Source organism: Pelodiscus sinensis, chromosome 2 (genome assembly GCF_049634645.1).
Source record: "Pelodiscus sinensis isolate JC-2024 chromosome 2, ASM4963464v1, whole genome shotgun sequence".
NCBI lineage: Eukaryota > Metazoa > Chordata > Testudines > Trionychidae > Pelodiscus > Pelodiscus sinensis.
This window is the reverse complement of record NC_134712.1, coordinates 237,062,380-237,077,376: the sequence shown is the minus strand read 5'-3', so window position 1 is coordinate 237,077,376 and position 14,997 is coordinate 237,062,380. Positions and strand designations below refer to the sequence as shown.

The 14,997-nt window shown below is 44.4% G+C and overlaps 1 long non-coding RNA gene across 1 annotated transcript in view; it reads right to left on the bottom strand.

Moving 5' to 3' along the window:
- Positions 1-13,393, bottom strand: part of LOC142826855 (uncharacterized) — a 30,260-nt gene extending 16,867 nt beyond the window's left edge. The window contains exons 1-2 of the long non-coding RNA XR_012901122.1: positions 13,229-13,393; positions 12,856-13,106 (exon numbers count right to left, since the gene is read on the bottom strand). This is a non-coding gene — a long non-coding RNA (uncharacterized LOC142826855). The remainder of the gene's footprint in view (positions 1-12,855; positions 13,107-13,228) is intronic.
- Between the last annotated feature and the right edge of the window lie 1,604 nt (positions 13,394-14,997).

Sequence of the window (14,997 nt, the reverse complement as noted above, 5' to 3'; positions counted from 1 at the left end):
GGGAATGCCTAAGCAGCACAGCAGCCTGTCTCCCTCCCCCTGTAGCAGTAATCTGCCTACCACTGTGTTCCTAATGCAGGGCAGAACAGGAATATTCCACTGGCTCTTTGCTGATAATAAAGGGAGAGGAAAAGAAAAAAGGCTCCCGTGGGGGTGAAATTTTTTTGTCGCCAAAACTGAATTTTTTTCCCCCCAACAAAAGATGCATTGCAGTCTCAGTGCTCTCACTGTTTCATTGCCAGCTTGGTAGTGTAGACAAGCTCTGAGATAGGTATAGCAAGATTTAATGGCTCAAGTTCAAACTAGACAAGTTCAGACTGGATGTAAGTTGTGTATTTTTAATAGAGAGTATAATTAACCATTAGAATAATTTACCAAGGGTTGTGGAGGATTTTCCATTACTGGGAATTTTTAAATTAAGATGAGAGGTTTTCTAAAAGACCTGATCGAGTTCAAAGAGGAGTTAGGGGATTTTTTTTAGCCTGTGCTGTTCAGGAGGTCTGACTGGGATATTGCAGAGCTTCTCACTAGCCTCAGAATCTATAAATATATGCTCCTTGCTGTGATGGGTTTATTCATGCCAGGATTATCCATATGTGCAACAGATTTGTCAGTGAAAAAGCTCAAGGGGAAATGCTAGGAAAGGGTGGTGAGCGTCGCTTACTGGAAATCTGATACACTAAAACTGATGTACAGTCGAACATCAGTTACAAATACCTCAGGGAGATAGTTTGTAATTCTGAACAAAACATTATGATTGTTCTTTCAAAAGTTCACAATTGAACAACCTCCTTGATGCAGCTTTACAATGTTACTATGCAGAAGAAAAATGCTGCTTTCCTTTTTATTTTGAGTAGTTAATATTTAACACAGTACTGTCCTTGCTTTTTTATGCTTTCAGGTCTCTGCTGCTACCTGATTGTGTACTTCCAGTTCCAAATGAGGTGTGTGGTCACCAGTCAGTTCGTAGCTCTGGTGTGGGTAACTGTCAAGTTCTGTTGTAGCCTTCTGAGTCATGCAGGTGCCAGTAATACTTTGCAGAAGAAAAGTTAGCTACCTGTGGAACCTTAAAACAAAAACAAAAATTTAAAAATCCCAAAGCCAAATGCTGGGCAACCTGACGTATTATTCAATAAATATGAAGTTGATAAACGGGGGTTGTTTATGAATGTGACCACGCCCCGGGGATGGGTCTGCCGTCTTCGGCCTCCCGCGCTACCCAGTCTTGGGGCGTCAGGCCCTCTTAAATCTGACCAGCCAGCCCTTCCTTGGCCACCAGCATTAGTTGCTCATCCAGGTGTCTCGCAGAGTCCAGAGGAGAAAGGGGGGCCTGGGCCCACCCTCACTCGCGGGCCTCAGCCCAGGGCCCTAAGGACTTGGACTACGCTGCAGTCCCAGTCTGGCTGACGGGGTTGTGACCCTAAACGCGTCAGCCCACGGGCTTGATTCACCGCCCTGACCTGGGCTACTTCCTCTCTCCTCCTCGTCCCCCTGCGCTTGCCGCTCTCCCTCCCGGGATGAGCCTGACCGGCTCCCTAAGGCCCTCCTGTGGGGCCTCTCCGGGTGCCTCCCCCTTCCGCTCAGGTCAGCTCCCCAGCCCCTGTCCTCCCTCTCCTCTCCGCCCAGGTGGCTTTTAAACCTCCTGCTGCCCCGGACGCTGGCCTGGCATCCCTTTGACATCACTGGCATAGCCCCTGCCCCCACGCCGGCGTGCTGCAGGGTCGACTCCTCCCCCTTTTGGCGGCTGCTCTGGCGTTCCCCAGCTGTGCTGCGGCCTGAGAGCATCCAGCACACGGCCGATAAGTGTTCCCTAGCAGCACTAACAAGGCGTTCACCCCCCGGGGCTCAGTGCAGGGTCTTGGCACCCTTTTACAATGAAATTGGTATTTTTTAAAAATAAAATAAGGAAATTCTATCTTAGAATTTCAATTTCAAGGCCAAAGACTCAACTTGAGGTGAAAGCAGTAACTGGACTCAAAAATGGCCACCACGTTTTGCTGACTCAGCACTTTGTCATCAAAAAGCAGCAGTCTAGAGGGGGATCTGTCAAGAAAGAAAGCCATTTTCGATTGATGCCTTATGCCTCCTGCAAGGAGGTTTACAGGATTTGTCGAAAAAGCCAAATTTCTTTCTTGACAGATCCTCCTCTAGACTATTGCATTTTGCCAACAAAGTGCTGAGTCAGCAAAATGCGGTGGCCATTTTAATGCAAATTAGACATGGGATATTTAAATCTCTGCCTCATTTGCAATGTTGACCTGCCTAATCTGCATCCCTCTGCTGACAGAGGGATGCAATTTAGACATACCCTCTGTGTGAGATGTGAGCCAACTTACTTCCCTTCTCTGTGCCTCAATGTTCCAGGCTATGGATAAAACCAATTCCTTTCTCCCACACTTTGTGTATCTTGACCTACAAATTCCATTACAAAAACATCTAAGTATACTACAGTATTTAAGTTGCAAAACCAAGCATTCAACATTTAAGAAATGCCATATTTACACTTGCCCATGCAACCTTAATCCTGCTTTTGTGCATCCATTGAGTGCACTGAATGAGGCAGGGGCCTTGCTGGAAACAAAACAAATAAACAATGTGAGCAAGCAATTAAAAACCGTAGCACGAGGCATGCACGGGGACAAAATCAATTTGCCATTTTCCAAACCTCCAGTGCTTCATTTTGCAATCTAAATAATATTCTTTTAAATTAATTTTAAAAGTAGTATTTAGGGTTTCTTTTCAAGAAAGTGGTTAAAAATTTTTTATATACCACTGTAAAAAATACTCTATTCCTCTTTAACAGGGTTTAGAATCTGATCCTTAACCTTCAGTACTTAAGCCACATCTACTATTTGAACTACAGAACTAACTTCACTAGCAAACAACAAAACGTGGTTTTCCATTTGTTTGTGTGTGCGCGCTGGGGAAAGAGACCATTAGGGCCAGGTGCTAGGTTTGCGAAATAATCAAGAGGAGCCCCGCCCAGTCTCTCTCCCTCTCCTCCCCCCCCACTCTATCCTGATACAGGCATTCCCAGTACAGCAAGGAACATTAGTGGTGCTTTGATAGTGGTGTAAGATTGGCAGTTTAGAATATCCATGTTCAATTATTCTGGAAAGCTGCTAACATTTTACAGAGAAATGCAAGATTAAGAAAGAGATGAAGGATCAATTTAAAACTAAACCATCTCAGCAAAACCGGAATGAATTTCATGGAACAATGAAAATGAGTTTCTCCAGCCCAATGGATTTCTTCTGCAGAATATAAGAGGCCAGCTGTGACGATGGAGGTATCAGAACTTCTCAAAAAAAGAAGTCACAAGCATCTTTTACAATGGAATGTATTAGGCAACTTAAAGGTAGAAGTTGCGCCTAGCTCCTTCTGTAGCAAGAAATAATAATACATCACATGCCTCTTATTTTGTACGTTGCCAGAGGGCCTATTTGGAATTAGATTTTTCTGTTCTACAGTGGTTGCTTGTCTTTTATTATTTTGTGTGCATGTATGATTACACTTGGGCAAGCCTCTTCATCCCTGTACCTCAGTTTCTCCTTTTATAAAATGAGAATAATAAAACTAACCATTGAAAAATGTTTTGTGATCCACTGATGAAAAGCAGCAGGCTAAGTGGGTGTTAGTATTAAATATATGCTCAAATCTATGTCTACAAATTGTGTGCCTATCAGGAGGAGTTAAATGATTTAATAAAGAATGAAATTCAAAGTGCCAGGAGATATTCATTGGCAGATTACAGCTTCCCATGCTGAATAGAGAAAAAACATACCCTACACCTCCAAAGTAAATGGTAGGGCATTCTGTTTTTTTACGGGGGGAGGGGAGTTGAGGGGTTTGTTTTGGGACGGGGAAAGGTTGGGTAAGTAATGAAATAAGAAAGCACAAGTGCAGCTAATACCTACACTGCTTGTGCTGTGATTGCCTGGCAACAGTGAGAAGACCTATCACTATTAGAGCAAGCAGAGCTACAATGTCTGGCTGGGGGTGGGGAGGACATAACATAACCAGACTGTTACACCAGCACAGATGCCTTAAAACTCATGAGGTGAAAGAGCAAACCAACAACTTACTGTGATGCATAACAATCAAAAGTGAAAGGCAAATACATGGGTTTTATTTGTTTATTGTTGTGCACATGGGAGAGTTCCCAACTACACCAGGGTGTGAATTTGTCCCCTCAACAGTCCTGCCAGGTTCTCAGTACCATCAGCTACCATTGACTCAGTAGCTTGCAGGATTGCACTCTAATGGAGGAAGATAATGCAGTGGATCTCAACCTGTGGCCCAATTAGCACAATACTGTGGCCCATGTGACATTCTCAGGTTCATACAGGTAGTACTGGATGCAGCCCACATAACAGAGGGCCATATATGTGGTCTATAATGGTGAATAGGTTGAAACCACTGAGATAATGCAATGAGAACTAAATATTAGTGACCTGATATAGCAAGGTGCTCAACAGGCACTCATGAGGTGGTAAGTGCTGGTAATGTGGGGATTGAGGATGCTAAGTCCTGAAGAAGGATCTGACAGAAAGATGCTGGAAATAAACTGGTCTTTCTTTTCTAGCCCTAGTCACATGGTCTAGGGAAGAGGCAAATATCAAGATTCCTATCACATGAGTAGAGGCAGAACCCACAGACTCCAGTGGCTACCTGTACAACCTTGACAGCTTCGGAAGGCCTTCAGCACTGGAAAGATTGTGCCCAGTCCTACTGCCATAGAAGCCCATGACAAAATCCCCACTGATTCCAGCAAAGGCAGGCTCAGACCTTAACAGTAAGGGATGAAATGACTTTTGTTTACTCACAATTTAAAATATTCAATAACACATTTCTGAAGTGAAAGGAAATGACACAGTGGCAAAGAACATGGACCATTCTGATCTCAGCCTAATCCCACAAAATAGTTACCCTGAAGACCAAGAATCACAGAATATTGCGACACTATTTAATTAAAAATTATCCAAAATAGGACTATTTTTGCAGATGCAATATCTTGTTACCCATGTGTTCACATGCTACTAATTCATATTTAGCATTAAGCCATCCCAGGCTAAATTCACTTCTTGGTATAACTCTGCTAAGGCCAGGAAAGGAGTTATCCCTCCAGGTTTCATTTAAATCTGAATTCTCAGAGTTTGTCAGTGCTCATTTGAGAGCTATTTATAATAGACTGTCCGTCAATGTCCTAATTGCTGAGAGGCAGAATTAAAAGGGAGATCTAATCATTTACCAGGTACTAGAAAATATAAATACCACAGGAAATTTAGCAGCTCTCTCCAGTGAAAAAAATTGGTTCCAAAACCAAAAGGTACCGGAATGCATTTCAAGGCATGGATTTTCCATTGCCTGACTCATCAGGTAGCTATTTATCTGCTGTACACAATGGGTTATGCATTCCGCTAACTGGAACAAAGGGGCCTCACCAGGCCCCATGACAGCTCCCCTTTTTGCCCCCCTGTAATGGACAGGAGGAGTGCTGACCAGCTCCCGGTGACTAAGGGGTTAAACTCAGGTAGCTAACAAAGGTGTTGGCAGGGGGCCGGGAGAACCAATCGGGATAGAGCATTGAAATTTGAATTGGATCTAGATTTCTTGCCTGCTTTCTTTGTTTGGAAAAAGTTAAACCAGGAGTTGAGACACCCAGAATGATTTAAACCCAGGCAGGATTACCATGCCTCCAAGGAATTCGGGGCATGGAAGTGAACTGAATAAAGAGAAGACTGGAAGTAAGTAAAGGGCTAAGTGAATCCAGTTGTGTTCAGGGTATTTTTTCTTTATTTTGGGGTTTGGTTTGAACTGCTCTGTGTAAATGAATCTATGCCCCCTGCCTCCCCATTCACCATCTAGCATTGTGCCCAGAGACTTTTCTCTGTTTTAATTTATTTTCCTTAGTTGCTCTGTAACATCTAGCAACCAGCTATGATTTATCAAGTTTATCTTTTGTTTTGTAATACACATTTTTTTAAGGTGATGATTTGGTTCTTGTGTCCTGGAAGGTATCCTGGAAGGTTTGTCTGTCTGTGTGCATCTGCATGCCTCAGACAGAGGTCAGCTACTAGAGACTGAAGCTTGTTTTCCTCTTTTCTTTTTTCAAGGTCTTTTAGAGCAAAAGTGCTTGGGGTACCCCTTGGGGTGGTTTCAAGTGTTAGCCCCCAGCTTTTTAGGGATAAAAATCACTTGATGGTGGCAGTGATCCCCCAAAACCTGTGTATTGTCATTCTGGGGGGAAGGTTTTTGTTACCAGTGCCTGTAGAGGCAAGGTTTTTAAGCTCCCTTGAGGGCCCCCACCTTCTGCACTCAGAGTGTCAGCCCAATCGACAGCATTGCCAGACCCTACCAGCAGGGCTGATGACAGAGGGGAGCAAAAGGGGCAGTGATGTTAAAGCAGCCCTTTAAGGAGGGTCCATGTCAGTCATGTATGGACTGCTACCAGCAGCTGATGATTACTGGCCAACTGGTAACAAGGCTATTGTTGGCAAAACAGCTACCTCTTGATAAATGAAGACCCTTACATTAGAGACTCTTGTGCATGTGCTGTTTTGGAGAGAAAGTGCAGAAAGAGGAAACCTAGTTAAAAATCTAATTATGAGAAGCAGTGAGCCACATGCATGCAGGTGTTGCTCCACTTGAGACAGAAAAGGTCTTCTAAATGATATACTTACTGCAGAAATGACTTTCTGTACTAGCTAAATGGGGCGGGGAGCGAGGAACGGAGGGTGATCCTACAAATCCTGTGTGTATCTGAGAAGGGTTCTGCACCAGCTCTATATAGACCAGCATGGAGAAATACTGGATGAAGATTTAATGAAACTGGTTCTTCCACCTTTATGCAAATCCAACAGCTCGTAACCCTCACATAAGACAACTCCAAAAATTGGAGTAGCAGCAGTGAGCTGGAAGGTGAGTTGGTGGGTTCTGGTCTCTGAATGAAGGGGCTTTAATTTTTTAAAAAATTCTGGGCCCACTGAAGTCAATACAAGTTTATTGTGGATTTGAGTAGAACCAGTATTTCACCCAATGATTTTATTCCCCACAAAGGGAAAATAAAGTCAGTCACTGCGTACAAATATTGCACTTAGGAATTTGTTGTCTATGGTTTCAGCAAAGGACATAGTAAACTAATATAGTGGCAGCCCTAGACTAGCTGCCAGCAACTGGTGCCCTAGGTGAACCATGCAATCGGCGCCCCCACTTCCAAACCCTTCAATGATATTGTGCTTGAATTTGGTGCCCCATTTAACTTGGCGCCCTAGGTGACCGCCTCGTTCGCCTATATGGACGGGCCGCCCCTGAACTAATATATTGGATTAGCTGCAAATTAGTTGCAGTAAAACCACTCTCACTCTTCAGCAGCTCTTTTAAGTGATATTATTATTAGCTGTTCTTCAAAGGATAGCAGGCAGGCAGCCAGTAAAGCACTTGGAGTTTGCTTTACCATGCATCTGCTCCTCTATAGGTTTGAACTAGAGATGTTTTCCTTTTTAGGTCTTGCTTTGAATATGGTTAGTGGGCTACTTGCCATTCTGTTACACAAGTGACTCTTTGTGCATTAAGGCAAAAGGTATATGACAGGTATTTTGTCAATGGGAAACTCTTGTTGCATAATATTTCCATTCATTCATCTGCTTGTTTATTCGTACGGTGAAACTATTCCTTGTGCTCTCTCTCTGAAGTAACAGACATTTTACAATGAATTAAAAGATGTATACAACTGCCTCTTTGCAGCTGTCAAGAAAATCAAAATTAGAAGGCCTTATTTTTAAAATATAGTGGGTTTATATGTTTATCTTTGTATTCATGCATATTGATATTTGTATTGCAGCAGTGCCATGGACATGGACGCTATTGCAGTAGGTACTATACAAAGGCATTTCCTGCCCTAACATAGGGTGGGGCATATTTTTAAAAGGAGCCACTAACCCACCAAAAAACCAAAAAACTACCACAATTGCAGGCCACACAGACAGAGGCTTGGGGCTGCCCCTGACCCCACAACTTGGTGAGCCAGAGCTCATGGATCCAGCCCTGCCGAGGAGTGCAAAGGACAGAAATAAAGGGGGTTCAGGCTGAAGAAGGAAATGAAGTCTTCACATGAGCGCGTGGGATCTATCGCGGTGCCAAGGAATTTGAAGTGTGGGAGTGGATGCAGAGCAAGAGGTTTGGATGAGGATGTGGGGTCTGGGAGGGATTTGGGGTGAAGGAAGTATTTCCGACGTGGGGCAGAGAACTCAGGCTCTGGATGGGAGGTGCTTATTTGAGATGGCTCCCCATAGGCGGTGTAACAGAGGTAAGGGCTCTCTGCCTATCTTGTCCCCACACTGCTCTTGGAAGGGATAGCCTTGTCCGGTCCCTAGGCAAAGAAGCCAGACAGTTCTGGGTGGTGTATACTGCCCTCTGCCCATAGGCTCCATCCCTTCTGCTCCCATTTGCCACAGTTCTCAGCCAATGGGATCTGTGGAGATGGCACTGAGGGCAGGGGTAGCATATGGAGCTTCCCTGACCTCCCCTATGCCTAGGGGCCACAGAGACAAACTGTGGCTTCTGGCCCACAGTGCAGAGATTTGCTCCAGGCTGGATGAAATTAAGCAGTGGGCTTGGTCTGGCCTATGGGCTGGAATTTCCCCATCCTTGCCCTAAGAGGTTATAAGCAAGTAATAAGTTTACACTGAATTTTGAATACATTTCCAAATCATAATTTGCTTCAAGTCCAATGCTACACTACTCACTGCAGGACTGGGGCATTAGGTGTCAAAATTAATGAAAGGGCTTGGGCACTTCAGATAATTACACCTGTCATTTAAAATACTGACTATTTAGAAAAGTGACCAACCTCAGTCGCTAATCGACGAGGCGGTTCAAATCCAAATCATATCCTGCTTGATTTCTTTCAACATGCTAACGTAATATTTATAAAAAGAATCAACACAAAGCCAAAATTACAGTACAGTACATTACAGGGGCCACTGCAAAAGGAATGTTTCTCAGAATGTGAGATATATATTCATTGTGTATAGTGAATTCCAGAGGAGAATGGACAAGATTTTTAAAAGGGCTCAGCCCTCCCATTAGCTTCCTTTTAGGAACCTGACTAATGTGACCAAGATTTCAACAATGGCCAGCAGCAGCCATTGAGAACAGAGAACCTCCCCCCCCCCATCCCTACTTTGAAAACAATTGGAGCGGCTGGCTGCTGCGCTCTTCTGTAAATTTGGCCACTTCCTTTTGGGGCCTAAATGGGAACTACGTCTATACTGCACCCTTCTTCCGCAAAAGCGTATGCAAATGAAGCATGGAGTAGAATATTGCTGTGCTTCATTTGCACAATGAATTAGGGGCAGTTTTTGTGCAAGAGGCTTTTGCGCAAAAAGGAGCTGTGTAGATGGTTCCTTTTTGCACAAAAACTCCCTCTTGCACAAGAGCACAACCCACTTCTTCAGATGAATCACACTGAAAGATCTGGTAATGCAGAAGGAAACCATCACCAGCTGCTCTGTTTTTACTAGTGCCATGGCAGTGGAGAATAGCTTTTCTCAAGTTTCCTCTAAACCTCAACAGGATGAGTTTGGAATAGACATGTGATCTAGCACCACGGTCCATTAAGTAGTTCACAGTCTATTTAGTAATTAAGAATTACTGTTAAGCAGAGCTGTTCCATCCATAGGAGGGTTCAGGGTCATTGCTTCAGGCCTCGTGCTTTTGGGAGCCCCATGGGAGCTGTCCCAACTCTCCTATGGATGTAAGGGACCTGGAGGATTACAGGTGCCTGGCACTGGGCAGCAACAGTGGTTACTTCTGTTTTCCGTTAAAAGCATTTTTGGAAAAGCATGTCTAGATTGGCAGGACACTTTTCCGGAAAAGCACTTTTTCCGGAAAAGCGTCCGTGGCCAATCTAGACGCCTTTTTCCGCAAAAAAGCCCCGAACGTCATTTTCACGATTGGGGCTTTTTTGCGGAAACACTACTGTGCTGTCTACACTTGCCCTTTTCCGGAACAGTTTCCCAGAAAAAGACTTTTGCCCGAACGGGAGCAGCATAGTTTTTCTGGAAAAGCACTGATGATTTTACATTAGATCGTCAGTGCTTTTCCGGAAATTCAAGCGGCCAGTGTAGATAGCTGGCAAGTTTTTCCGGAAAAGCGGCTGATTTTCCGGAATAACTTGCCAGTGTAGACACAGCCCTTGTGTACTCACTGCAGCAATGGGAGCTTGAGCAGGCAGCCGGCTCCACCTGCCATCCTCTTCCAGCCTGCTGCGCTCAGCTTCTCAGCAGTGACGGGAAGCAGAAGGTTCCAGCCTCTGTGTACTCCTCTTCCTGCCACCACTGAGAAGCAGGGGGCACAGCAGGCTGAGAGGGTGGTGTGGCGGGACAGAATGGAGTAAGCTGCTGCACCACTCTGGCTCCCACCACTATGGTGGTGGTGAGGTGGTCCCTGCTGCCACCCAGTCAGGCCCTTGTAATCCTCCAGGCCACATTGCTTAGGAAGGGGGCAAGGAGGGAGAGTGGGGACAACCCTGCTGTTAAAAATGTAAGAACAGCCATACTGGGTCAGACTAAAGGTCTATCTAGCCCAGTGTCCTGTGCTCAGATAGAGGCCAATGTGAGGTGCTCCACAGAGAATGAACACAACAAGGAATCAAGTGATCCAACCCCTGAAGTGTAAAAACACAGGGGCAGGGTATTACTTTAACTTGCCCTCACCTTGATAAACCAAAGATGTGGGGGAGGAGGGTCCAATGCCACATCCCCCCTTACGTTTACACTATTCCAGGAGTTTCCCTGAAATGTCAGTGCAGAAAGACAGAATTTCCATGTGTGATCTGCAAGAAAGCAGCAGGACAATAGGGAGGGGAGAGACACAGATATTTCCCCTATTCCCAGTCCAGCATGCTCCAGCTACCAAAAATAAATCCTTAACTTCCAACAGGTTAGCAGAGGCTCCATGGTACCCAAATCTGAAGACCACACACTTGATGTTTCTACCATGAAAAGGACAGATAGAAAAAAATGGCAGTGGTGCATATCTGATGTTGAAGCTTGTTTCTGCTTTAGGTACGGGAAGGACTATTTGAGAATAGCTGATACTTGTGTGACTATAACCTCTAGGAATGCTGGCAAGATCAGCCATTAGAATGGGGTGATTTGTCAAACAAGAGGCAGCTGCTCACACCAGACTTGCCCAGAGGTTAGACTAACTAAGCACTTAGCTTTTCAAACATTTCCCGCATATCCCAATAGGTGCTCTCTGTTCATCTTTTTGGAGCTCTTTCCACCCTAATTCTTTCTGTTTCTCTCTGTCCGTGACCTTTCCCAAAGTTATATGGAATGAGTGTTTGGTTAGTTCACATACATAAAACCCTCAAAGGAGAGCCTTCCTGTGCACATCCCACAAGCAAAGACTATCGCCTAATATTTCCCTGCCACTTTCATGACATTTGGGTTTGCATAGAACACACAAGTCTGATATAAAACAGGGTATTAAGATCTAAGGCTCCCTTTTGGGAGCCTATGAACTTGTGTGGAGATTGCAGGTGTTGCTTCTCTAACTGCAGAGAGCAGTTTGCACAGAACAAACCAAAATGAAACAAACCAAAATGAAAGCTCATGGCCTTGAGTCTGCAGATTGCTTGAGCACTGACTTCAGTGGGATAAGCACAGGGGACACACTGTTTTAAATTAAGTCTAGGACTGTGTATGCACAAATTAAACTCAGGGAGGGAAGTAATATAGCATTTCTAGCAGACAAATGGTGTCCCATTACACACTGAAATTTAAAGGAGGGCTAAGAAAGCTGCAGCCTGGTCGGTACAACATGGTCGGTACAGTCTCTCCTTTCCTGGGGTTTGTCTTATTCAGAAATCTGAAATAAAGCCAATGGCAGAACAGTACATAACCACAGAAAGTCTTTTCTCAGCTGGTCTTCTTGTCCCTCCCTCTGGCTCTTTCTTCATCTGAGACCCTCTCAGCCTTCTGTTTTCTTAGTCAGAATGGAAGAAACCCTCCTGATCAAGCTTCCAGAGAGAGCCAGACCACAGCGCTGGCTCCCCCCAGCCCTCAGACACATAGCGCATGTAGTGCAGCGCTCTGGTGGTGATTTAAAAGGCCCAGGTGTTTGGCTGCCTCAGTAGCAGTGGTGGTGGCCCTTTGAATTGCCAGGCCCTGGGGCAATTGCCCCCTTTATGCTCCTTGTGATAGACACCCCAAGCTGGACAGAATGGCAGCATTAGACTCTGGCTACTGATGCAAGGGAAGATCATTCACTATATGGTTTTATCCAGTATGAACCCTATAAACAACAGCTAACATGAAAACATCAAGTTGAAATGGCAGGATCCCTCTCACCATCTGTTCTCCCCCAGTTCTCCACGTGTGAGTGTGAGTGTGAGTGAGAGAATTAAGAGTTCTTGTGTGTGTTAGTTAAGTGGAGGGCAAAGAACATCAGTCTATGTGAGACTAGGGAGGGCGGGTCTAAGTACTCCTCAGGAGAGGGAGGGCCCACACAGCCCCAAAGACAACTCATTGTGTAGGACCAAAAAAAAAAAGAAAGAAAACCCCAGAAACAGAGGCATGCCAAAGGTTTAAAGCAAGGGCACCGATTGGGAACACAGAGCGGGGCCATGCAAAGTGTGTGGGGTAAAGGCAGCACCGCCAGAGGTGTCTGCCTCCCAGGGTGGTAGGATGTTTCACAGTTTAATGTCAAGGTGGGACATATAATTAAGGCATGTACAATGGGGTGTGCAAGAGGATGTAGAGATGTTCCCTGAGCCTGGCTTAGGGAGCCATTAGCATTAGTATTAGTCAAATTTGGAGCAAAAACATCAGTGTAAAAAATTCTCACCTTCTCATCTCCGGAGCCATTAGAGCAGTGCCATCCTCAGTCAGAAAGCAACTTAGGGGTTTTTGGTACCCCTCCTGTATTCCAAGCCATGGAAGAAGTGGAAGCTGTAATCAGCCTCCTGAAGAAGCTGGCAATGCCATGGGGTGAAGATGAACTCCTTTCTGGATCCAGAGACAGGCACTCCTCTAAGTCATCATCCATGCTTCAGACTGAAGCAGCTCTGTTTGTCTCCCTCTCCCTGACCCCCTGCTCTGCCAAGATAAAGTACATAGTTTTATTTTCCATTTTGCATATATTAAAAGAGATAGTAATGGTTTGTGGTAACTTGGCATGACCAGATAGCAGGCCCACAACACAGCTCTTAAATGCTTACTTTAAAATATTAAAATGAATGGTGGAAGAAAGAGGTCGAGGTAAAATTGCTAACGTCCTTGATGGATCTCAACTCAGATGCTCCCAGAAGGAAGACAAAGGTGTGGGCTACTGCTTGAGAATTTACAGCAAACCATCTGCCTTTATGTATTTTCTAAATTGCTTATTTTGCTGTTGGCAGTGACCAGACATGTTTACTATCTCCTCTGAAGGGAGAGATTGGAAGGATAGCATGATACTTCTATTTTGAAATAGCAGGTGTTATCACTTAAGTAACATAATGCAGGGAATGCTAGGATTGGTCTTACAATAGAACCTCAAAGTTCCACAGACCAGCATTCCAAATTGACTGATCAATTTGTTACCTGCACAAATTTCTCTATCCCTTCCACACTTTAGGGATGCACACCTTTACCCAATTAACCCTGTTAATTTACACACCCACCCTTATCCAATTCCTAGGGCTCTGGGCATAACTTCCTGCAGGTTGGCAAGATCTTTAGCCACTGAAAGAGCCTCACACAGTAATATTCTTATTCTCTATTTATTGACCATTCCCAAGCAAACAGAATACATGTGCTAAGCACACAGTGTCATGCTCACCAATCCTGATAAAGTCAGGCAGACTTGCCTGTTGGCCGGGCAAGGTCAGTCTCTCTGGATCTTAGCTGCTGCATATCACAGTCGAGCAGAGTAGGCTGTGTCTTGGAGGTGAGTTCTTTCTGGTCTTCCCTCCTTGGTGTTGCTTTCTCTCTCTTTTTGTCTTCTTGCCTTTTTCTTAGAATCATAGAACACTAGAACTGCAAGGGACCTTGAGAGGTCATCTAGTCCAGTCCCCTATCCTCATGGCAGGACCCAGTACCATCTAGACCATCCCTGATAGATGTCTAACCTGCTCTTAATTATCTCCAGTGATGGAGATTCCACAACCACTCTTGGCAACTTATTGCAGTGTTTCACCATCCTGACAGTTAGGAAGTTTTTCCTAATGTCCAGTCTAAACCTCCCTTGCTGCAGTTTAAGCTCATTGCTTCTTGTCCTATCCTCAAAGGATAAGGAGAACAAGTTTTTCTTCCTCCTCCTTTTGGCACCCTTTTAAATACCTGAAAACCGCTATCATGTCCCCTCTCAGTCTTCTCCTTTCCAAATTAAACAAGCCCAGTTCTTTCAGTCTTCCTTCATAGGTCATGTTCTCTAGACCTTTAATCATTCTTGTTGCTCTTCTCTGGACTGTCTCCAAATCTTTCTTGAAATGTGGTTCCCAGAACTGGACTTGCTGGCCTCCTTCTTGGACCCTAGTTTATATAGTGAAACTTGAGTCCTGCTTAGCTATGCCTTAACCAATTATTTTAGTATAATTTTATTAACCAATCATAAGATACTCTAACAATCATTTAACCAATCATACCCCACCACCTTAGTTGATTTACACCTAGAAAAATTAATTATACAGCAGACAAACAGTTAAAAACCAGACAGAGATCACACAGACAAACAATAGGAATGTGAGGACAATCATAGAATGAGGATTCTACAACCTCAAATATCGATGAGCAGTTTCTTGCCAGACTAAATGCTGTTAATTAAGTTTTATTTACCCATCTTAATATCTGTTTCTTTATCTGGTGACAGTGGGTGCCATTAGGACAAGATCCCCTTCTCATAGCTTAATATGACACTATTATGCAATTTAGATGAAATGTGAGTATGCGACTCCAGGGTTTACAGCTAATGGCTGGTGCTCTTCAGTCTGGCTGCAGAAGAAGGCTT